A 24,034-nucleotide genomic window follows, 5' to 3' on the forward strand; every position below is an offset into this window, starting at 1 on the left:
CAAATCTCATTATGTTAAAATGTGTAATTAGAATCTTAATCTAGAGGGGAAAAATCAACTGCAGATTCCATAATATAATCAATTTTTCAAAAACAAATTCCCTCCATAGTAATTTCTTTACAATCTACCATGTGCTTGACTTGGAATAGGTGCTTGCAATTGAGTAATTAGTGAAACTTTATCCCCCAAGAGCCCAACGTCTAAAAACAAGCAGGTAAACACATGATTAGAATGATCCTTTGCAAATTTTGGACCAACATTTCTTAAGAGATGCAGTACTAGACTGGGGAGCAGTACTAAACATTCAGTCTTGTCACGGAGGAAATTCACAATACTGGGAGAGGGTAGGACTGAATGAAGACTTCACAAGGTCTTCAGTGATGGGGTAGGCTTGTCTGTCAGTACAGTTCTGCTAGGGTCATTCACACTACTCCAAGAAATGCCTCACCCTTGTTCCCATATGTTGATTAAATTGCATTTCAACAGAATCCTTTTTTCTCTCCATGGAAAATTAACACTTGAAATTCTTACAACAAAGAGTATCCAAACTTTGAGACATGTAGAAAAGGGGTTTTTAAAAAACTTCTTGCTTTTAGTCTCTGAAAATTGGGGAATTGCCTCTTATTACAACCTGACTCAGCCATTCTGGGCCAGTCCAGAAAGAAGCCATTTACTGTGCTGCATGAGATCTAGTCATAAAGTACAGAGCTACAGCTTGGTGTTCAATGGCAAACAATGGAATACTGAAGACATGGCCAGTACTAGACTGCAGTGAAGGGTTTAGTAAAAGTGATTCCAATACTACAGTAGCTCTGGGAACAGCATCAATATCTAACAAATTTTCTTCAAGAGAATGATATAAGAAGACTGTTACCTCGCTGAACAACTGGTGTTGTTCAGATTTACCAATGTGTGTTACAAGAAAAAAGATGAGCACACAAAAGGAATGCCTGATTTTTCTAAAAGGTCCACAAATTAGAAAACAAGAAACAAGGTGAAATAGCAGTTGCTTCTCATTCCACAATAGTAAAGGCTGATACTAAGAAATCCTAGAATAGCAAAGCTAATCAGAACATAACCTTTCAACAAAGCAGCTCAAAAAGGAGAAGTTAGCATCCATTTTGGTTTTACAACACACATTGTGAAATTTAACTATCTATCAAATAGGTAAATGCCGGGAGTGATAAAGCCAAGGGATTTGCAACTTACTTCTTCTCTTCAAGGGAACAAAAGGCAGGAACACTGTCAATGCATGCAAAGGGCTGTGTATATAGCCATTAAAACCTAGGCATTGCTAGCCTAGACATTGGTAGCTATTGTGTAAGAAGCTAGTGTTTCAATAAAGTTATACAACCCAAAGTTTGGACTGAAAGCAACTGACTTAAGTGTCTCATGGCCTACAACCTCCAGGTGTCTGAGCAGGATGTATATTGAAAGACTGCTCAGGTCATGTGGAGGATTGTTCCACAGGTGCCCACTCTAGAGATTAAAGGGGGCAGAGGGCATTACCAAGGAACACAAGGAGCAACAATAACAATCACAAATATTTGCCATCTGGGACTGTCCTTCATGCTCTCCTATGTTTCTTGCTCTCCTCCTACCAGGCACATAATGGCACCCTTTCCTCCACTCCCTTTAAACTGAATAAACCTCTTATTGTCTGTTCTGATTACTGGGATATGAGCAAAAGTAACACAAGTCCCTTTGGGGTAGATTTTTTTCGTTTCTCTGGTCTTGTGTTGAAACAATGACTTAATGGCCTGAAATATTTCAGATTGTCCTCATTTTGATCCAGATGGAATCACAGCCTAAATAAGAGACAACCCTTTGTCCCAGGAGACACTCTTCATAGACTTCTTCAGTTGCCGCAGTTTAACAATCAGTATCGAATGATAAACATTCCAATATTGCTTTTTAAAGAAGAGAAATAGTCCAAAGGGTAAAATAGTTTTATGATGGGCATCAATTAATCTAAATTAAAATTGCTCCGAGAGCTGAAATTAATTAAAACAATCAGGTAATTCAAATAGATATTTATCAGTGTAATCACATATTTGAAGAGTTAATGCATTTTGCAATTTCAAGTATTGATAAGCCTGTTATATGTTGGACTCATCAATATCCTTATCCTATAAGAGAATATCCTTAGAGTAAAACTATTTTTAAATGTATTCTGTTTTTTATGTGGATGAGTGTTTGCGTATGTGTGTATAAATAAACCACCTGTGTACCTGATGCCTGTAGATCTCAGAAGAGTACATATCATCCCTTGGAAATGGAATCATGAATGGATGGCTGTGAGTCATCATGTGGGTGCTGGGAACAGAACCAGGGTCCTCTGCAAGAGAAATAAGTGCTCTTAATTGCAGAGCCATCCCTCCAGATTCAAAGAAAAGAATGTTAATTGCTTCTTTGTAAAGAAATTTATGAAGTCCACATGCCTTAAATTTTTGTTCCTCCAGGTAAGTGTGTATACAAGGAGAATGTACCTGGTGTTTTGCTTGTTTGTTTTTGTTTCATAATTTTAATTTTTATTGAAAATAGTTTTTATATAATGTTCTCTAATCATACTTTCCACTACCCTAGGTCCTGCTCAAATCCCTACCCACCAACGTTAATCCTTTCTTTTTTCCCTCTCAATAGAAAACAAATAAACTTAAAAAATGAAGGACAAATCAAACCAAAAGGAGCCCCAGAAAAGGCAGAAGAAACACATGTAGACACAGAGACACACACGTACTATTATATACAGGAATTCCATAATACACATTAGAAACCATAATATATAAGCAAGAGCTCTAAAAGGCAAAAGTAGAAAATGCCTAAACAAAGAATTATGAGACAAAAACCACTGAAAAATATCACCGAGTTCATTTTGTGTCCATGTACAGCTGGCCATGGGGCCTGTCCTTAAGGGTGGTTTGTATAATTAATGAGACTCCATTGAAGAATATAATGCATTCTTTTGCAAACAGTCATCAGCTGGAGATGGCTTCTGGGTTAGGGATGGTAGCACTGGGATCCCATCAGGCCTAGACTCATGCAGGCCCTGTGCATGCTTCTACAGTCTCTGTAAGCACATTTGTGTCAGCCCTATTGTGTCTATAAGGTGCTGTCTTGGTGTGTTCCACGCATTCTGGCTCTTATAATCTTTCCTCCCCTTCCACAAGGTTCCCTAAACCTGAGGGGAGGGATTTGATGAAAACATATCATTTACAAGTGAGTATCCCAAACGAGCTCACTGGCTAGTACCCCTGCTTTGTCTCCTGTTACTTTAGACCAATGACATCCTTTAGACTATTGTCTGCAAGCTCAGTTTTGCCTCTTAGATCTCATGCATGCCATTTTTGGCATCCTCTAAATCAGAACTGTAAGGGAGAGGGAATTCTGGGAAATGTGATCCTCAGAGCAACCAAGTTGATTACACAGAATAATCCAGCACAACGTTTGCCTCTGAGGAATGGAGCGGAGTGTGTATGAGATGTGACGCTCTGCAGAGAAGCATGGGGCTCTGAATTTTCCAACTCTCTCTCTCTCTCTCTCTCTCTCTCTCTCTCTCTCTCTCTGTGTGTGTGTGTGTATGTTTGTGTGTGTGTGCATTGTTCAGTATGGGTCTCTGCTTTTGTGCTCATATACTACAGAAGGAGTCTTCTCTGATGGTGCAGAGAGAGACACTGATTTATGAGTATAACAGGAAATTGTTAGGAGTCATTTCATTGCTATGTTCCTTTAACAGAACAGCAGTATTTGGTTTTTCTCCTAGGTCAATGGCTTCCCTCGTCTCTGGTTCTTGGCCACCCATGTAAAGTCGCCTCATGGAGTGGGCCTTAAATCCAATCAGATAGTGGTTGGTTACTCTCATAACTTTTGTGCCATGATGGCACTAGCATATCATATAGGTAGGCCACCATTGTGGATGGAAGGTTTTGTAACTAAGTTAGTGTTTACCCTTCATCTCTGATAGGGTGCAGAGTACGCTCCAGTATCACGGATACTAGTTACTAGGGATGAAGGCTTCATGTAGGCACCAGCTCAACCTCGTCATGTTCAGTGAGCTATGTAAGTGTTGTCTTCAGCTGGTGGGCTTTACTCTCAGTTGTGGAGAGCAATCAATACCTTGACAATAGCCTGGGTCATTCTAAAGGGCCTTTTTTTTTGCCAACAACTCAATTAGATATAACCCATTCTTGGCACTGAAGTTTCCATTTGTGGTGAGGGATGTCTACTTGGGGCTTTTTCTCCCCCATAATTTGATGATTCCAGTTAGATTTCTTTTGCATATACATTTTAGAAAGATTTACTATAGTAAGTTTCCATATGATCCCTCAAATACTTAGTCTTACCTGTCCCTTCCCATATTCCCTTCCTTGCCCTCATCCTCTACTCTCTGTTTAATCCTCTTTACAGTCCACCTCCAGTTCTTCCATAAGTATATATTCTATTTCCCCTTCCTTGGGAGATCCTTCCCTCTACTGTAAGCCTTTAATCTATACCTAACCTCTAGAGCTATATAGATTGTAGAATGTAGACTTAAATGCTAATATTCACATATAAGCAAATTCACACCATGTTTGTCTTGTCTTGTAGGTCTGGGTTATCTTCCTTAGGATGACGTTTTTCTAGTTCCATTGCATAATTTCACGTTTTTAACTGCTGAATAATATTCAATTGTATAAATGTAACACATTTCCTTTATCAAATTATCTGTTGACATATATCTATGTTGTTTCAAATTTCTGGCTATTATGAATAGAGCAGTAATAAACATGGATGAGGGAATAGGTCTATAGTAGGATGCACAATCCTTTAGGCAAATGTCCAAGAGTAGTATAGCTTAATCTTGATATAAATGTATTCCAAACTTCCTGAAGAATGGCCACACTGATTTCCATAATGGCTGTACAAGTTTGCAATCTTACCAACACAGGATGAGTATTCTCCTTACCCTGTGTCCTTGCTAACAAGAGCTATCATTTATTTTGTTGATCTTGGCTATTCTGACTAGTGCAAGATGAAATCTCAAAATAATTCTGACTCTCATTACCCTGATGACTAACAATGTTCAACATTTCTTTGTTTCTCAGTCATTTGTGTTTCATCTATCGAGCACTATCTGTTTAGCTCTGTTTTATCTACCATGCTACAAGATCTTTGTAAGTCTTGAGAGATGTTAATATGCTTACTGATGTTGATTTAAGACATCACAATTTGGACTCAAAGGACAAACATAAACATTAATTTGATGACATTATAGATGACAGGTTTGATGCCTTGTCACTCTGGAAATGCTCCTGACTTCTGACACCTGCTAGCATATTTGAGACCTGCACTCACCTGTAAGAGATGAACACATCTGTTGAGTTTCAGGTGAAAATGCCCTCCGAGGTACCCTGGAGAATTGCTGTTGAAATTGAAGACTTTATTATGAAATGGTGGGCATTTAGCAGAATCAGATCCAGGGAGCTTTGTTATGTTCTTGTCTACTAGGCAGAAATTTCCTCTTCATGAGAAAATTGAAACTTGGGGTAATGAGATATTATAGAAATGATAAAGACTCTCTTACAGTCTGATGTGAATTTCTCTTCTGTGGAGAAGAGGGGAATGCAGGAGATCTATGATTTATTATCTTGGGAAAAGGGTTTAGATGCAGGTGGGATGTGTGTCTTTTCACTCTTTAAATGTTCAGTTCCCTGGGACCTTTAAGGACTTTATGTTCCAATTTTGCTATTTGAAGTGATGAATTCTGAAGAAAATGCTTGTTTATGGCATTTCCCAAAAACTTTGTAAAGTTCCAATTTTCCCTGAGACTTTTGTGTTTCATGACTCTACCTTAGAATGCTAACAAAATAGGGTCCTTGCAGAGATTCTGATGAAACACATTACAGATGGAGACTGAAACAAAGCATGTGTGTTGGGGAAAGTTAGGTTCTCACTTTGGGCCAAGAGACAAAAAGATTACTTGCTAGGGAGGAAACATGCTTCTTGTGTCTAAAGCTCTGTAAATGTAGAGCTAGTCTCTTGTTTGTTCTAATGGGTGAGATGTTCAAAAACAACATTTTAGATCATGGAAAACATATAACACACACACACACACACATATATATATGTACATGTATATATATACACACAAAGCATATTTATATGCTTTGTACATGGTAAATTCTCAATAAACACTACGGATTTATAACAATGATTCTTCCAGCACATATTTCATGTTAACATAGAAACTGACAATGGAGTGTTAGCATCCTATCTCCCTGCTCTACAAACACACACTCACGGAAAGCATCATTAATATGAATCAGATACTCTACACCAAATGTTTTATCATTTAGCAAACTTGAGACACACGCTCCTCAATACTTTGTACAAGTAAATACAAGAGGAGGACCTGTTCAAATGTGGGCTGGCAGCTTACTAGATGGGAAAAAGTACACATGAACCTTTGATACAGAAGAGGAGAATTTTGCCTCATGCTGACACAAAGGGCTGACACAGTAGGGGAGAGTTCAACATGAGATGCACCATCACTGAAGTGGACTGTGGAGTCCTAAATACACCCAGCTTTACATCGCTAGTAGCAATCATCAGACAATGACCAGGACATAATGCCAGGACCTGTTCAATCCCAACAGGAACCACAGAACTCTCTAGGACTCCGAGGATGGATGCAGTGGCAGTGTGTCTCAGTTGAAATATAAAAGATATTCACTTCATAGGGATAAATGGAACCAATAGGATGCCAAATGGGAAAGCATAATAGTGTCTGAAGCAGATGACAAACATCTAGGGAAGATGGAGGATCCTTTCAGAACTGGGAAAGGAGGAATGCACATCTGATAGCACTTACACATGTGCCTATAAGTTACTTAGACACAGGCAATTTCGGTTTATTTGTTTGCTTTTTTTGTTGTTGTTGTGGTGTGCTTCTAAACCTTCCAAATGATAGCAAGTGTAATAGTTATGGCAGAAGAAAGTCACTCCACACTTCCTGCTACCCATCCCAAGTTCTCGTTCTCCTTCCTTTTGACATTAGGTCATGTCCTTCTTTGATCAGTATATAAGGTTTCATGAGATCCAAATGTATTTATGTCATTTCAAATTAAGAGGTTATTAAACACCTGGCATCTTTTATGTGACCAGGTCTTGGCATGCTTATACACTCAAGTGTACTTCCCAAGTAAAACACTTGTGATTTCATAGGCATTTCCAGGAATAATGACTCTACAATGAGATGAACATGGTTTTACATAGTAGATATTTGGGAAAAGTATTTCTTTCAATGCTTTAACATCTTTTATATAATCCAGCCATCTGTCTTTCTGCAGAGTGACAGCCATGGCAATAGAGACATCAGGATTGTCCTGAAGTTCCCTAATATATTCTCTGAGGTGGGGCTGGACATTTTCGTCTTTGTGGGGTGGTGACTCACTTTTGGTGTGGGGCTTTCCATAGCCTTCAGATTCTTTTGTTAAAGCTATTCTTAGTAGGAATATAGGCAATCTAAGTGCCAAAAACTTAATTTTTAATTGACAGGTAAAATAACAGGAAATAATTTTAGAAGTCTAAATTAATATTTTAATGCCCTGTAATGTTTCATTTGATTAGGAGAAAATCCAACTTCCTTGGCATAGACCTTATTAGTCTTTGTAAGATATTTCTGTCCCATTTCATCAGTGTCCTTCTAAGCTGGCTTCTCCAGGCTACTTCCTGCAAATCCTTATGTGAATGCCCATTCATGAGCTTCCTTGGTCTCCTTCTGTGCCAATCATCTTTTGCTGTCTCTTATTTTCTAAGACATTCCTGCTTCTGTAGATTTAAAACCCATACTTTATTCTTTTGGCAACCTTCCCTTGTTCTGCCGAGAATTGCCCCGTCACTTGGAGCACTGGTGTCCTCATCCACAACTTGATTACTTTATTTACAAAAGTGAATTGCAGGCATCAATTTACATAAATGCCTATCTTATTACCCTGTGTGCACCTGGTGGTAAGGGGCTATGTTTTATTCATCTTCGAATAAAACCCAACATACAGTTGCCTGCCCTAGAAAAGGAGCTCAATAAATGTTTGGGGAACGAATGACTACAAATAAATCACAAAATGTATACAGAGTCTGGATGATAGGAAACACTTGTCTGGACACATGGGATTAGGCACAACAAGGGATATGAGAAAGCAATAGAATAATGCTGTCATAAAATGCCCTTGTTAAAGGGGCTGAGCGCTGTGAAACACTGGAAGCATTTCACTTAAAAAAATCTTTGCTATAAATTACAACTTGCCTGTCGAATAAGAAATAAAATCCCTAGAAGATGGATATCATTGATTGAACAATCGGAATTGTAAAATTACACTCAAATCACAAGTTGAGAGATATTTTAAGTAGGCGGAATCTGTTGGGTTCTGAGAGAAATTGGCATTTCCTAGTTTTCTGACATTAAAGTGCTGAAATATACAGGCAGGTATTAACATGTTTGTTGATGGTAACTTGGTTTGGCAGAATAGAAGCTCCAGTGTGAGTTTTATGATTACATTTTCATTACAAAACACAGATCTCTATCTAGGGCAGTTTATGGCTTGGAGTTATTAGTCATCTGACAGTATGATGTTGGAGTGCTTAGCCCTGTTTAATTTTCACAGTGGAGCCAGGCTTGAAACCCCATTTGGTAAACAGTTTAGCTGTGTCCCCAATCCCAAGGTGATGAGTGAATGCATGTGAAAGTTAGTTAAACCAGATGTTGTAGTATTGTAGAATTTAAAAGTCATTTAAGTGTTGTACAACTTCTGAGATTTCACTCTCCCAATAAGCAGTATATATAAACATATATTAATCCAATGCATAATAGAATGTATAGCTCAGTAAAATACATTATTTTTCATAGGTATCAAAATATGTGTGTTATGTGTTCATACGTATGTTCACACGTGTGTGGGTCTGTGTGAAGGTGCACATCTTTGTGTGAATGCTCATGTGGAGGCCTAATTTTGGCATGGAGTGTCTTCCTCAGGAGGCAAGGTCTATTGGACCTGGAGTTTGCTAACTGTTATATGGCTCGCCAACTTGCTCTGGGAATTGGCTGTGTCTGTCTCTCACTTTCTGTGATTACAGGCAGGTCTCCTTACACACCAGGTTTTTCTTCAGGTTCCAGAGATCCCAACTCTGTACCTCATACTTGGGTGACAAACTCTTATTCACTAAATGCTGGCATCAATTTATTCATATTAGAATAACTTGTGACATTGAATTAATTTTCAAACCAGACACAGAAAATCTCAGTCGACTTCCAGTGTGTCCCCCTTTCTTTCTCATTTTTCAGTATGAATGGGAACACTTGATGTGGACTAAGGCTATCTGTTCTCAGCGAAGGGGGAAAAATGAATTCTCTCCCGTGCCAGGATTAAGTTGTAACTGGCAATTAGAAGCCAGGTTGGTTGAGCACTCCTGTGGGTCTGTTAATGCCTCCCGACCATTGCCCAGGGCTGCAGATTGTAATAATTAGTGCTGTAAGCATAAATAGGAAAATGAGGGGGCTGTGCTAGTTGATCCCCAAGGTCCCTTCCAGCATCAGAGTTTTAAAACTGGTGAGCCTGAAACTGCTAATGTGTTTATGACTACACCCAATTTATGCCTGGGGACAAATTATTCATTAGAAGGATAGGTAATTTTTCATTAATTTGGCTCAGAAATAAAAAATGTAAATGAAAACTGATTGCCAGCTAACATTAGTAATAGCAATATGTGGTTCTACCACATTTTTCCTTTTACGAAGATACAGTGAATTTATAGCAGTATTATGAGTTAACTCTCTGACCAGAATTTCCTTCCAATTTTGGCAAATTTAGCATTAGTATCCATCTTTGGTGTTCTGTGTTTTCAAATATGCTAAAGGATTTCTCATAATCTGAGCATGTCCTGGGAAGAAAGGTCAGAGAAAACCTGAGCTCAACTAAGCCAAGGGCTCTTTGAAGACCAGGAAGATGCTCATCTTCTCTCTATCATGCTTTTGTCATGCCATCCAGTGTCTTTAGTAAGGCTATAGTTCAACAAAGGAAAGTAACTAATATTCACGGGTAGCACATATAAAGCAGTTGATAATATTCAGACAAATATAATTAAGATAGGAGAGCAGGTAGTGGCATAACATTCCACATAGATAAAATTATCTTAAGGAAAATCTATGTTGGAGTGTTGGAGTTCTAGGTAACAAGGGGATAGTTTTCTAGAAATAGTGAAAGGGTGACATAAGGTCCCTATGAAAAGAGACTGCTTGGCATCATTGAAAGACAGCAAGGACTCCAGGTGTCCAGAGAAAAAGAGAAAGAGAATCCTCAAAGAAGATACCCAGAGGTAGTTGCTGGAAGGGTTTATACCTTAGTTGGGTATTTTATTAAATGACACAAAAAGTAGTTCAACTCAGTGTCATACATCTGGACCTTATCTACCAGAGGGTAAAAATGGGTAAAAGAAAGTTCACTGTCATGTTTCAACTTGGAAACTCTATCTCTCTCAAGCTTTCTTTGTTAAGTTTCTTCTTGTCTGTGAATGTGGGTTCAACACCTTTACATAGTTCTCTAAGAAAATTTGACTTTTGCATAAGTTCATACCACTTGATCTGAGAGTTACATTGCCGTTATCTTCTCTCAATGTTCTTTCCTCTATTTCTCGTGATTGGCTCTGAACTCACTTCTAAAGATGATGTTCTGAGGACTGCAAGATGAAAACGAACTCTAGCTAACTGAGCTTCATGAACACAACTGCTAGACATATTAGTTGTCCATCAGTCAGATACTTGTTTGAAATGTTGTGAACCTTATTCCTTCTCAAAATTTCAAGATGCAAATTCAAAGAAATGTAAGTTGAGAAGTCACTCCATTTATTAAAAAGCAGACCCCTAAAAGGTGCAGCAATGATTAAATAACTTTCATCCTGAAATTCACTTTTTTTGCACTGAAAAGTCATTAATAGTATATGCTACAAGTATCTTTGGTGTGAGATAAACAGTCTTTTATGTCATACCCTTTCTTAGTATTTCCATCCATGCACCCACCCATCCACCTACTCAGCCTTCCACACTTATAATCAGTCTATGCACTGGAAATTTTAAAAAGAAACAAAACCTGAATAGACATATTTAGCTCAAGGTCCTCATTCTAATGGAGGGGACAGTCACATAAAGAGATAATTCAAATGTGATATGACACATGCAGTGACAGAGACACACATGGAAGAGAAGTAGGTACTTCATCATTCAGACTATTGTTAAGACAGGCGGAGTCCCTTCTCCTGAAGTTAAATTACCAAGCAAATACTAGAAATATATTTTAAAGTAAAGGGTAGTGAGAAGAATATTTATAAATATATTTCTCTTTTCACTATTCAAGAGCTGAATTGCAGGACTTGCTAAGACTGTGGTGCTCGTGGTAAAACCCCTCAGTATCACAACAAAAATACGATGTGAGTGCCTTTCCAAAAAATTAAGAAGACATTTAAAAAGTACGTTTTCATGCAACTTGGGCAAAGATTCTGGGAGATAGATACACAGGGCTGCCTTCCTGGAATCCTTGGATGACCTATTGTTAATTCTGGGTCATTAGTTTATATCAGAGTATAATGCCTAACCCTTCAGAAAATCCTGTTTTAACTATTTTCTTGAACTGTTGAATGGATAAATATTGCCTTACAGACATATGTTTTGGTGTATGGTAAATGTAGTGTTTTGCTTGAATGTTGTTTTTTTACCATCATCAATAGTGGCTAGGAAAAAAGGACGTCAGAATGTGGCAAAAATTGAAGCTTTACTAAGGATACAGATTACATTTCTAATATAAACTCAATGCATTTTTAGTAGCTGTGGGAAGTGTGAATTGTCTCCTGCCTTATTAAGGCATAGATCTATTGAATCCTGCCAGAATTTGTTCTTTCCTAGAAATATCATGGGAGAGAAGACTGTAGCACAAATACGATCTGTTTTCTTAGCAAACAGGAGACAAAGGAGGTACTATCCTACAGAGACAATAAATATCTGTGCCTTAGTCTCAATATACAAATGTGAAGATCAGAGCCTTCTCCTCCTAGGGTCCATTTCAATAATAGAACATTGTTTTAGATATATTCTATAGTATATCAGCACTTTAGTGGATGCAGAAAACTTTATAAGTACTCAACAATGCTAATAATTCTGGCCAAACCTAGTAAAATAACTACTTGGATGTTTCCCTTTTGGTTTTACCTGTTCATGGTCCAAAGATATAATGAAGTTGGAGGTATTTAGCTCCACGTGCAAGCTTTAAGTCCTTAGGTTAAAAATGGTAAGAAAAGTACCAATGAATTGAGGAAAGCTTTAAAAATAAATTTTGGCTTGGAAGAGCCAAGTCACACTCATTTCTTCATTTTATTTGGTAATAGAAGCATATACAACTGGAAGGAGATAACTAAAACCACACATTTTTATGATAAGGAATGTCATGTGATGCTGTTCCTAAGAAATTAATGTACCAGTCTTGGGAGTGCTTGCTTAACTTTGGCACTATTGACTCTGGGACCTGTTGTCCTTTCTTGTGAAAGGGTTCCTTTGATGCGGAGAAGTCTTATACACTTCCAAATTCTTAACAGCATCCTCTACCCTCTAGAGAACAACACCAATCTACCTGTTCCTGACCAATTGTCACACTCTGAATGTATCCAGATGCTGTCTCAGTGAGTACCACTATTTTCAAATATAGGATAACTTTGAATCTACAATAAGGTATGGGGGTTGTGGAGTATAAAGATAATTGGTAGAAATCATGCAACACAAATGACACTCACAGATCACAGAAGTCAAGCAGCCCTGTACCTGAGTGACTCTGCAATGGTTCTGATACCATCATCGCTCTTTAAAACTGGACCTGAGGCCATGTTGATGTGCAGAGCAGAATCTTGTCCCACTGAGAGCCAAGGGTAAGCGCACAATGTCACTGCAATGTGTGACCTGCTTCTGATCTATCTTGGGCAAGCTCATATCACGGGCATTGGGATCTAGTGAGAAGCTACACATCATCAGACAGACAAGCAACTCTGAAAAAGCAGTCATGGGGTGACCGCTCACTTGCTGTGCCCTCATCAAGGTCCTCCTCTCTCAGGCTGAGATCTCCTAAAGCTCTTGGCTTATCTCCATTGTCATGCTGGCTCTAGTCCACACTTCCTCCCCAGAGCTGTGAGAATGTTCTTTCTAAAGCACCAGCTCTGAAATTATCTCAGTCCTATTTGCAGGGCTTTGATGTTGCCTCTGAGATAAAGTTCAAGCTCCTTAGCCTGGCCTCTATACTGACTTCATCTCTTGACACGTATTTCCCTTTCACATACTTTGAGGCCAAACTCATAGGCCACTGTGTCCTTTTTTGTCTATGTTTCTGCACGGGCGGGCAGCCACTTCTAGTCAGTGGCACTCTGGTGTCTGTCCAGTTTGTATTTTTTCAAAACGTTGTCAAAGTGAAATATGTTACGTGTGCTCTCAGTCTCACTGTTTTCTTTCTATACAGCACTTACTTAGTCATTTTACAGCTTGCAGTCCTTCTGCTGCTTTCTCTGACCCCTCACCCAGCACCGCTCCTCCCATTTCTCTGATGCTTCTCTCTAGGCCTCTTCTGCTGATAACTCTTTCCTTTGCTAAATGTGTACATACAAAATGGTTCTCATGCCAACCCTCTTCTTCCCAAATGCTGCTTTGTGACCGCAGTCACTTTGGTACTGGTGACTTCCAAATGCATAGCCCATTGTGCGAGCAACAGACACTTTCAATGAAATGCCTACAGAGCAGTTCCCCTGAAGACCTCTCTACATTCCTCATTCAACATGCCCTCAGTTTGTGCTTCGTTTGGCCTCTTTGATGTGGCAGACAATGTGGCTTTCTGCATAAGAAACTGTCATCTCCATGCTCAGTGACTGGCGAAGTCCATTTAATGCTGCCGTTAAGATGTCCCCTGGCTTCCCTATTCTTGGTGAATTTACTCATGATTTCTTGTATGAAGTGTTTTAAATATATATCACTAGTATGTTCCTGGTCTATTTCAATGTAATATTTTCCTTGTTTTAATTAAAAATACTAATTTTATTTTACCCATGAGTGTTTTGCCTGCATGTATGCATATACACCATACATGTGCAATGCCTGTGAAGTTCACAAGAGGGTATGTGGCCCCATAAGTGGAATTACTGAAGGTTGTTGGAAGTTATGTGGGTGCTAGGAACTAAACCCTAACTCTCTACAGAAGCAGCAAGTCCTCTTAACTGATGAACCATTGCCCTAGCCTTTTCTTGTTTCTGGGATAGTAAAACTGATTATGTCCTGTCAGCATCTAAAATCTTTCCACAGCTTCTCTAGATCATAGTTCAATTAGATTAATGCATCAGACAGGTAGAATGGTAACACCATTGTCACTTAGCAACACAAATAATTTCCCCACAAACATCTTCATTAAGTAACTATGTCAGTCCTCATGACTATTTTCAGGATATTTACTAATTGTATGTCCATTTGTTGTATGTATGTGTTGATGTGTGTATATGCATATACGTACATGTATGAGTTTATTTGGAAGCCAAAAGTCAATGTCAGTTGTTGCCCACTTTAATTATTGAGACAGGGTCTCTCAGCATTCAGCTGAGCTGGTTGTACAATGAGCTTTGGAGACCTGTCTCCTTTCCCCTGGTTCTGGGGTTTTACAGGCACAACCTACATTGCCTGGCTTTTAAGTAGATACAAGGACCTAAACTCAGTTCCTTATACTTCTGTAGGAGGTATTTGTATTGCTGAGGTACCTCTCCAGGCCCAATGAAGTCTTTTCTTCCATGAATCTCATACTCCAGCTATGTGAACTCCCTGGACATCCCTGACTATGCAGTATCACCTCATTCTTGTGTAGCTTTTATATAGTAAGATGTCCTTCCTTCGCCTTTCCTCTTCACCACCTTCTCTTCTCTGCCTTCTTGGTTAACTCATACTTTCCCTCTAGGAACTTGATCTAGGACAGCCTCCTCTGTGAAGTCCTGTCTTACCTCATCAGATAAAACAAATCCCTTTATTTCTTCCTTCATTGTTAATGAACAATGGAATTCATTAAATTCCATTGTTTAATGAAATTACTTAATTTGCTATTTCACTCGATTAATGGTAAATCAGTTGTATTATGGGGGAAAACCCTTCATGTAATATATCCCCAATATCTACTATGAGACCCAGAGTATGGAGACATAAAAATGGTTTGTGAAAAAGAAACGGGGGGGGAGGGATAAAGAACATGTAAAGCATTTTAGGACTCATTGCAAGTCTGTATTACTGACTCTAAAACTTTTTCAATGGTTCTCCCATGATGTTGAGAAAGAATGACAGGGAATTCTCTTAAGAGGCATGACACATGGGCATTGATTTAAAATAAACTAAGTAGCAATATACCACTCTAGCTCGGAGAATACAGTGTTGGAAAGAAAGTTCAGATATGGGTGAGGGGTATGGCGGCATGATATCACCAAGAGATAGAGACAAAAATGTAGGCAGACAGGGGACATAAATGACAACACTAAGTGGAAAACTATCAAGCCACTACTGCCTCAAGTTATATCATTCAAGTTCTTCAAAAGAAGAATGCTATCAGCAAAGAGATAAGATGGAAGCTTGCAGTGGGTGCAAGGACTGTGACACCGAAAACGCTAGCTTAAAATTTCTGTTCATGTTTCCACAGTGAGGATCACTATGAGGTTTGATTTTACTCATCACCGTGTCTTGATTATAGGTGTGAAGGTATCAATGACTATAATTAAGACAGGAGATTTTATTTTAATAAAACCTATTTCAAGTTGATCACGGAAATTTTGTCATAGCTCTCATGATTAAATCCCATCTCTCAGTATGATTGGCATCACAGGAACCAAACATTTGGATGACTAGCACTTTGTATAACTTAGTAATTTCATATCATGCAGACACAGCCATCAGCTAGACCTGAAAGAAAATACTCAGGTGGTGAAATAGCAACACTTGTTGATGAACTGAATTAAAATTTTTTCCCATCCTGGGAAATACCATCAGGCTTCATATAGAAGCCCTCAACTTCTCATCTAACCTGGTGGTGAATAGCAAGTTGGTGCGTTCTGTGTCTCAAATTCTATGATTTGGGCCTCACACACATGCCAATGTTGGCAGGATTTATGGACAGCATGGTGACTGAGACAGGCAGCGTCTCTACACAGAAGGTGGGAGAAAGATGGAGCAACAGAAGGATGAGGTCCAACTTTATCTAAGGTCAAAAATTGCGAGCTTTGGCAGAGTCATGCCCACTTTGCTCTGCTTTTTGAGAGCAAGAGAGTTGAGGTCCCCCACCCATTTCTGGACCACCATCTGCCTCTGCCTTCCTAAGGGAGAATTCGTCACAATGATATCTGAAGCACCACAGGATTTTTGACTTTGGATATCTGATATGTAAAGGTATGGAAAAATACTTAATTGCTTCTATATTATTTTTTAATGCCAGCTGAGGAATGGGTTTATAATGGGAGTGGCATTATTTTAGAGCTCAAGATTGATAACATGTCATCATAAAAACCCACATATTAGATGGAAGAGTTGAACTATGTATTGTCAAGAGCTAGAGATATGTCCAGCATCAACAAAACACTATTCATTGTATTCCTTGATAGGAACTACTGTGACTGACTGACAGTTGCTGATTGCTTCCTTCAAGCATTAGGCCTAACCAGGAGCTGATAAATGACTGATGTCTAGCTATAACTTCCAATCAAACTTCTCACAAGATGCCATAGAGATTTCAAGCACGCACTAATATTGTGCATTTTCTTTAATATATCACAGTGTGTGGTGGCTACAAATGTTCTAACCATTGAGTATTTGAAAATCAATAGTATGTTATTAAACAAACAAATAAAAAAAAAGAGATATACATGTGTTACTTCACAGGACTCCAAGGTTTGGAACAATATTAGTATGGCTATCACTAAGTTAGCATGTATAGGTATTTATTATTCTAACTAACTGTGTAACTTCACATTCAGGATGTCAGAGGGATATACCTTCATTTCACTATTTGACCCCGTTGAAACCTCAGCAAGATCTGAAATCAGGTATATGAAGAAGTAGAAGAAAGTAGTAGTAGTAGTAGTAGTAGTAGTAGTAGTAGTAGTAGTAGTAGTAGAAGAAGAAGAAGAAGAAGAAGAAGAAGAAGAAGAAGAAGAAGAAGAAGAAGAGAGTCTCTCTGTCTCTCCTGTGGATGTCTCACTGTCTTTAATTGAAAAACAACACCAAAAAATGGGATCCATGCATACTTGGCTGTGCAAGGCTCCAATGCTGACCATCACAGGATGCACACACAGGGTGGTGGTTAGTTCAGATCTGAAGACACAACCTCCTGAAAATCACTTAAAGGGTAGCATAACATTTTCTCAACTGCTCAGAGATTCTAAGATGATCCAAGTATATTAAATTCAAAGTAGAAGATGGGATTTTTCTTTTTAGTAAATTTGCTTAAGTAGTAATGCCCACAGTGTGCTATTCTACTACTCCCCAAAACACGACTGAATTCTACCATCAAGATGCCCTGTAGCCTCACATTAGTGGGGGATGTAGAGCACACACAGCTAGAACACCCTCTTTTGAGATTACATATATAGTCAGAGGCATATTTCTGTGGGGTGAAAAGAGGCAAAAGAAGGTAACGGAGCCCACCCCTCACTATCACCACACTTCAACCCCCTCTTCTAGTAGGAAATACATCTACATTAGTCTACATTACAATTTTTAAAGGCTCCTGTGTTGTATGCATACCATGTCCTGATGAGAGTTTGGCAGTGAGAAGAAGCTTTGTAAATCACAAATAATCCTTAGAAGAATTAAGTGTAGATAAACCATCATTCCAGGGGATATGTTTAAACACTCTTCGAAATTCTGGCAGAGGCACCCACAGCAGTTCTGACCTTAGCTCCTCTCCTGAAGGCCAGACACCTTTCCCAGACATGGAGCCACTAATGGGAAATTAAAGGCAATAAAAACGACAGCTGGAATCCTGTAACAGACAAGGTTTATATTGTATGCAGAGCAATTCACACTTAAAGTTTTTCCAATAGCTCTGCTTCTTTCTTGCCTGTGTTGAAGTTGGTGGATCTGCCCACGGTGATGCTGAAGTCATCATATCTCTGCACATTGTTCCACCTTTACAGTTTTCTCCTTTTCCTCCTTGGCTTGCAGATGTAGTTAAGTGAAAGGAATAAATGTCTGAATGCCCAGTGCATTCAGAGTGTGTACTTAGTACTTTCAAATCGTGCATTTCCCCATATTTTACACAATGTCATTATTTTTCTGATGTTAGGAGTAACTGGAGTTCAAGAAAGTGTCAGCAGTGACTATTTCTGCTTCTTTCCCAAAATACCTGAATCAAATTAGTCTGGATAGCAGGAGAATAATTAAGTGGCTTGTTCACTGGCAGAAAAATCAACTGATACATGTAAATTGGGGGCAACAAAAAAGTAATGCAATATGTATTTTCATTTCTAACAGTATTGATCCTCTTACACACCTTTCTACTATTATAACTCTTGGTCAACACAGAAAGAAACTGAGGTTTATGGAGGTTAAAGCATTCCTTTTGGTATTTTGGCAAAAGTGATAAAACCAGGATTTTAAACTAGGAATACTATCTCCAGAATGAGACTTCTAAATGACTTTTCAAATAGACAGAAATTCATATCAATGTGTTCATGGGTAGTTCTGGGGTCATTATTATCTGTCACTCCCTGTAATAGGCTTTCTTGACTAGGAGAAAAAAAAAGTGACTTCTATCTACCTCATTGAAAATTGCACTATTGAATGTCATCTTCAAAATGTGTCACATCTGGAGAAGACCCGCCTACACAGATAAGACATCAGCCCTTCCAGGCCCCAAACTCTGGCGATCCCAGCCAGCCAGGTGAGCTTTGGTCTCAGGGGGTGGGGTGGGGGGGGACACTCCCCATCCTGTTCCCGACACCCATTCCCTCGATCTTCCGGGGCCGCTCCTGGCATCCAGAAGACCCACCCACACAGGAAAGACATCAGCCCTTCCAGGCCCCAAACTCCAGTGACCCCAGCCAGGCCTCAAACTACGGCGATCCCAGCTTCAGCTTCAGGAAGGAAGGAGACCAGTGGAGACAGAAAGACCCCCACCAGCACCCACTGGAAGAAGAGATGGGAAGAAGACAGAATAAGAGCTCACTCAGCAATCAAAAGACCAACATGACTCCTCCAGAATCTAGGGAACCAATGCCAGCAAGACCTGAAAAGCACTACATAGATGAAGTAGAGGAGACAGAAAAGAGAATCTCAGGTGTTGAAGACTCATTAGAGGATATACAGTCATCAACCAAAGAAAACCTCAAAACCAACAAATCCCTAACACAAAATATCCAGGAAATATGGGACACCATGAAGAAGCCAAACCTGAGAATAATAGGTATAGAAGAAGGCAATGAAATACAGCTCAAAGGCACAGAAAACATATTCAACAAAATCATAGAAGAAAATGTCCCTAACCTAAAGAAGGATATGCCTATGAAAATACAAGAATATCACACAACACCAAATAGGCTGGACCAGAAAAAGAAGTCAACTCGCCATATAATAATCAAAACATCAAACCTACAGAATAAAGAGAAAATATTAAGGGCAGCTAAAGAAAAAGGCCAAGTAACATACAAAGGCAGACCTATCTGAATTATGCCTGACTTCTCAATGGAAACAATGAAAGCCAGAAGATCCTGGACAGATGTCCTACAAACGCTAAGGGAACAAGGATGCCAGCTCAGACTACTATATCCAGCAAAGCTTTCAATTACCATAGATGGAGAAGACAAAATATTCCATGACAAAGCCAGATTTAAACAATATGTATCCATGAATCCAGCTCTACAGAAAGTGCTAGAAGGAAAACCTAGATCCAAGGAAGATAACTACACTCACAAAGACACAGGCAATATATAATCCCACTTTACAAAACACCAAAAGAAAAAGGGAGGAGAAACTACACAAAATAACTTCACTACCAATAAATCAAGCACAAACAAGAATCATCAATCAATGGTCATTGATATCCCTCAATGTCAACGGCTCCAATTTGCCTATAAAAAGACACAGACTAGCAGAATGGATATGAAGACAGAACCCATCCTTCTGCTGCATACAAGAAACACATCTCAACATCAAAGACAGATGGTATCTCAAAGTAAAGGGTTGGGAAAAGATTTTCCAATCAAACGGACCCAAGAAACAAGTGGGTATAGCAATCCTAATATCTAACAAACTAGACTTCAAATTAAAATCAATCAAAAGAGATGAAGAAGGACATTTCATATTCGTCAAAGGAAAAGTCCATCAAGATGAAGTCTCAATTTTAAACATCTATGCCCCAAATACAAAGGCACCTACATTTGTGAAAGAAACATTACTAAAGCTCAAATTGTACATAAAATCTCACACACTAATAGTAGGAGACTTCAACACTCCACTCTCACTGCTAGACAGGACCTCCAGACAGAAACTTAACAAAGAAACAAAAGAACTAATAGAAGTTATGACCCAACTGGGCTTAACAGACATCTATAGAACATTCCACCCGAACACAAAGGGATATACCTTCTTCTCGGCGCCACATGGAACCTTTTCTAAAATTGACCACATAATAGGAAACATAGCAAATCTCCACAGATACAAAAAAATGGAATAATCCCCTGTATCTTATCAGACCACCATGCATTATAATTAGAATTCAACAATAACACAAGTCACAGAAACCCTACAAATTCATGGAAATTGAACAATGCACAATTGCACCATCCCCGGGTAAAGGAAGAAATTAAAAAAGAAATTAAAGACTTCCTGGAATTCAATGAGAATGAAGACAAAATGTACCCAAACTTATGGGACACATTGAAAGCAGTGCTGAGAGGAAAGTTCATAGCACTAAGTGCCCATATGAAGAAACTGGAGAACTGTCATACTAGAGAATTAATAGCACAGCTGAACGTTCTAGAACAAAAAGAAGCAAACTCACCCAGGAGGAGCAGATGCCAGGAAATAATCAAATTGAGGGCTGAAATCAATCAAGTAGAAACCAGGAAAACATTGAGAAGAATCAATGAAACAAAGAGTTGGTTCTTTGAGAAAATCAACAAAATAGACAAACCTGTGTCCAAACTAACCAAAAGATGGAGAGAGAGCATGCTAATTAACAAAATCAGAAATGAAAAAGGGGACATAACAACGGACTCTGAGGAAATCCAGAGAATCATCAGGGCATACTTTGAAAATCTGTACTCCACAAAATTTGAAAATTTAAAGGAAATGAACAATTTCCTGGATAGATATCACTTGCCAAAACTAAATCAAGAGCAGATAAACAATCTAAATATACCTGTAACCCTTAATGAAATAGAAGCAGTCATCAAAAGTCTCCCAAACAAAAAAAGCCCAGGCCCAGATGGCTTCAGTGCAGAATTCTACCAGAAATTCAAAGAAGAGCTAATTCCAATACTCCTCAAAGTATTCCACACAATAGAAGCAGGAGGCTCACTGCCAAACTCTTTTTACGAGGTTACTATTACCTTAATACCCAAGCAACACAAAGACACAACTAAGAAAGAGAGTTATAGACCAATTTCGCTCATGAACATCGATGCAAAAATACTCAATAAAATACTAGCAAACCGGATTCAAGAACACATCAGAAAAATTATCCACCATGATCAAGTAGGCTTCATCCCAGGAATGCAGGGATGGTTCAGCATTAGAAAATCTATCAATGTAATCCACCATGTAAACAAACTGCGAAAGAAAAACCACTTGATCATCTCACTAGATGCTGAAAAAGCCTTTGACAAAATCCAGCACCGCTTCATGATAAAGGTCCTAGAGAGATCAGGGATAACAGGAACATACCTGAATGTAATAAAAGCAATATACAGTAAACCAACAGCCAACATCAAACTAAATGGAGAGAAACTCAATGCAGTTCCTCTAAAAATCAGGAACAAGACATGGCTGTCCACTCTTTCCATATCTCTTCAATATTATACTTGAAGTTCTAGCTACAGCAATAAGACAACAAAAGGCGATCAAGGGGATACAAATAGGAAAAGAAGAAGTCAAGCTTTCTCTATTTGAGATATGATAGTTTATATAAGTGACCCAAAAACTCTGCAAGGGAACTCCTAGAGCTGATAAACACCTTCAGCAAAGTGGCAGGATACAAGGTAAACTCAAAAAAAATCAGTGGCCCTATTATATACAGATGAAGTGACTGAGAAAGAAATCAGAGAAACCTCACCCTTTACAATAGCCATAAACAGCATCAAATATCTGGGGATAATGTTAACCAAGGAAGTGAAAGACCTGTATATCAAGAACTTTGAGTATTTAAAGAAAGAAATCAAAGAGGATACCAGAAAATGGAAAGATCTCCCATGCTCCTGGATTGGTATGATCAACATAATAAAAATGGCAATCTTGCCAAAAGCAGTCTACAGATTCAATGTAATCCCTATCAAAATTCTGGCACAATTCTTCACAGACCTAGAAAGAACATTAATCAACTATATATGAAAAAACAAAAGGCCCAGGATAGCCAAAACAACCCTATACAATAAAGGAACTTCAGGAGGCCTCACCATACCTGCCTTCAAGCTTTACTATAGTCCTGAAAACAGCTTGGTATTGGCACAAAAATAGGCAGGTTGACCAATGGAATCGAATTGAAAACCCTGATTTTAACCCACACACCTATGAACACTTGATTTTTGACAAAGAAGCTAAAACTATACAATGGAAAAAAGAAAGCATCTTCAACGAATGGTGCTGGCATAACTGGGTACTGGTATGCAGAAGACTGCAGATAGATCCATGTTTATCGCCTTGTACAAAACTTAAGTCCAAATGGATCAAATATCTCAACATAAATCCAGCCACACTGAAACTTTTAGAAGAGAAAGTGGGAGATACTCTTCAATGAGTTGGTACAGGAGACCACTTCCTGAACATAACACCAGTGGCACAGACACTGAGATCGACAATTAACAAATGGGACCTCATGAAACTAAAAAGCTTCTGTAAGGCAAAGGACACTGTTAAGGGAAGCTTTTTCCTTGAGAGAGGCCTTCCTGCCAGCCAGGTTCTAGAACCGCATGAGTCCCAAATAAACACACAGGAGGCTATATTAATTATAAAGCTGTTGGCCTTGCATGTTTCTTACTGGCTAGCTCTGACTTAAGTAATTACCCCATAATTGTTAATCTAAGTATGTCTCTTACTGGAGAAGTTTCCGGGCTTCCTACCCCATGGCGTTACATCTTGACTCTCTGTGTTTCTCCTTCCCAGAGTTCTTCTGGACACCTAGTCCCACCTATCTAGATTCCTATTGGCCAGCAGTACTTTATTGACAAATGCACAGGACGTCTCCCCAATAGGACACAGTCAACAAGACAAAAAAGCAGTCCACAGAATGGGAAAAGATATTCACCAACCCCACATCTGACAGAGGGCTGATCTCCAAAATATACAAAGAACTCAAGAAGCAAGTCTCCAAAACACCAAAGGATCCAATTAAAACGTTGGGTACAGAACTAAACAGAGAATTCTCAATAGAGGAGGCTAAAATGGCCAAGAGATACTTATGAAAGTGTTCAACATCCTGAGCCATCAGGGAAATGCAAATCAAAACAACTTTGAGATACCATCTTACTCCTGTCAGATGGCTAAAATCAAAAACACTGAAGACAGTTTATGCTGGAGAGGATGTGGAGAGAGGGGAACAATCCTCCACTGCTGGTGGGAGTGCCAACTCATACAGCCATTTTGGAAAGCAGTAACCTAGAGAAAAAGTCCACCAGGCAGGGAGTGGATGGAATGATGAGAAGAGAAACACACACCAAAAAGCATTGCATGGTCGTGTGTGTGATGAAGGGAGACTCTAAACATGCTAGTGGCAGGCAAATGTGGGGGAACCAAGGGTAACGTTTG

Source organism: Mesocricetus auratus, unplaced genomic scaffold, assembly GCF_017639785.1.
Source record: "Mesocricetus auratus isolate SY011 unplaced genomic scaffold, BCM_Maur_2.0 Super-Scaffold_100010, whole genome shotgun sequence".
Taxonomy (NCBI): Eukaryota; Metazoa; Chordata; class Mammalia; order Rodentia; family Cricetidae; genus Mesocricetus; species Mesocricetus auratus.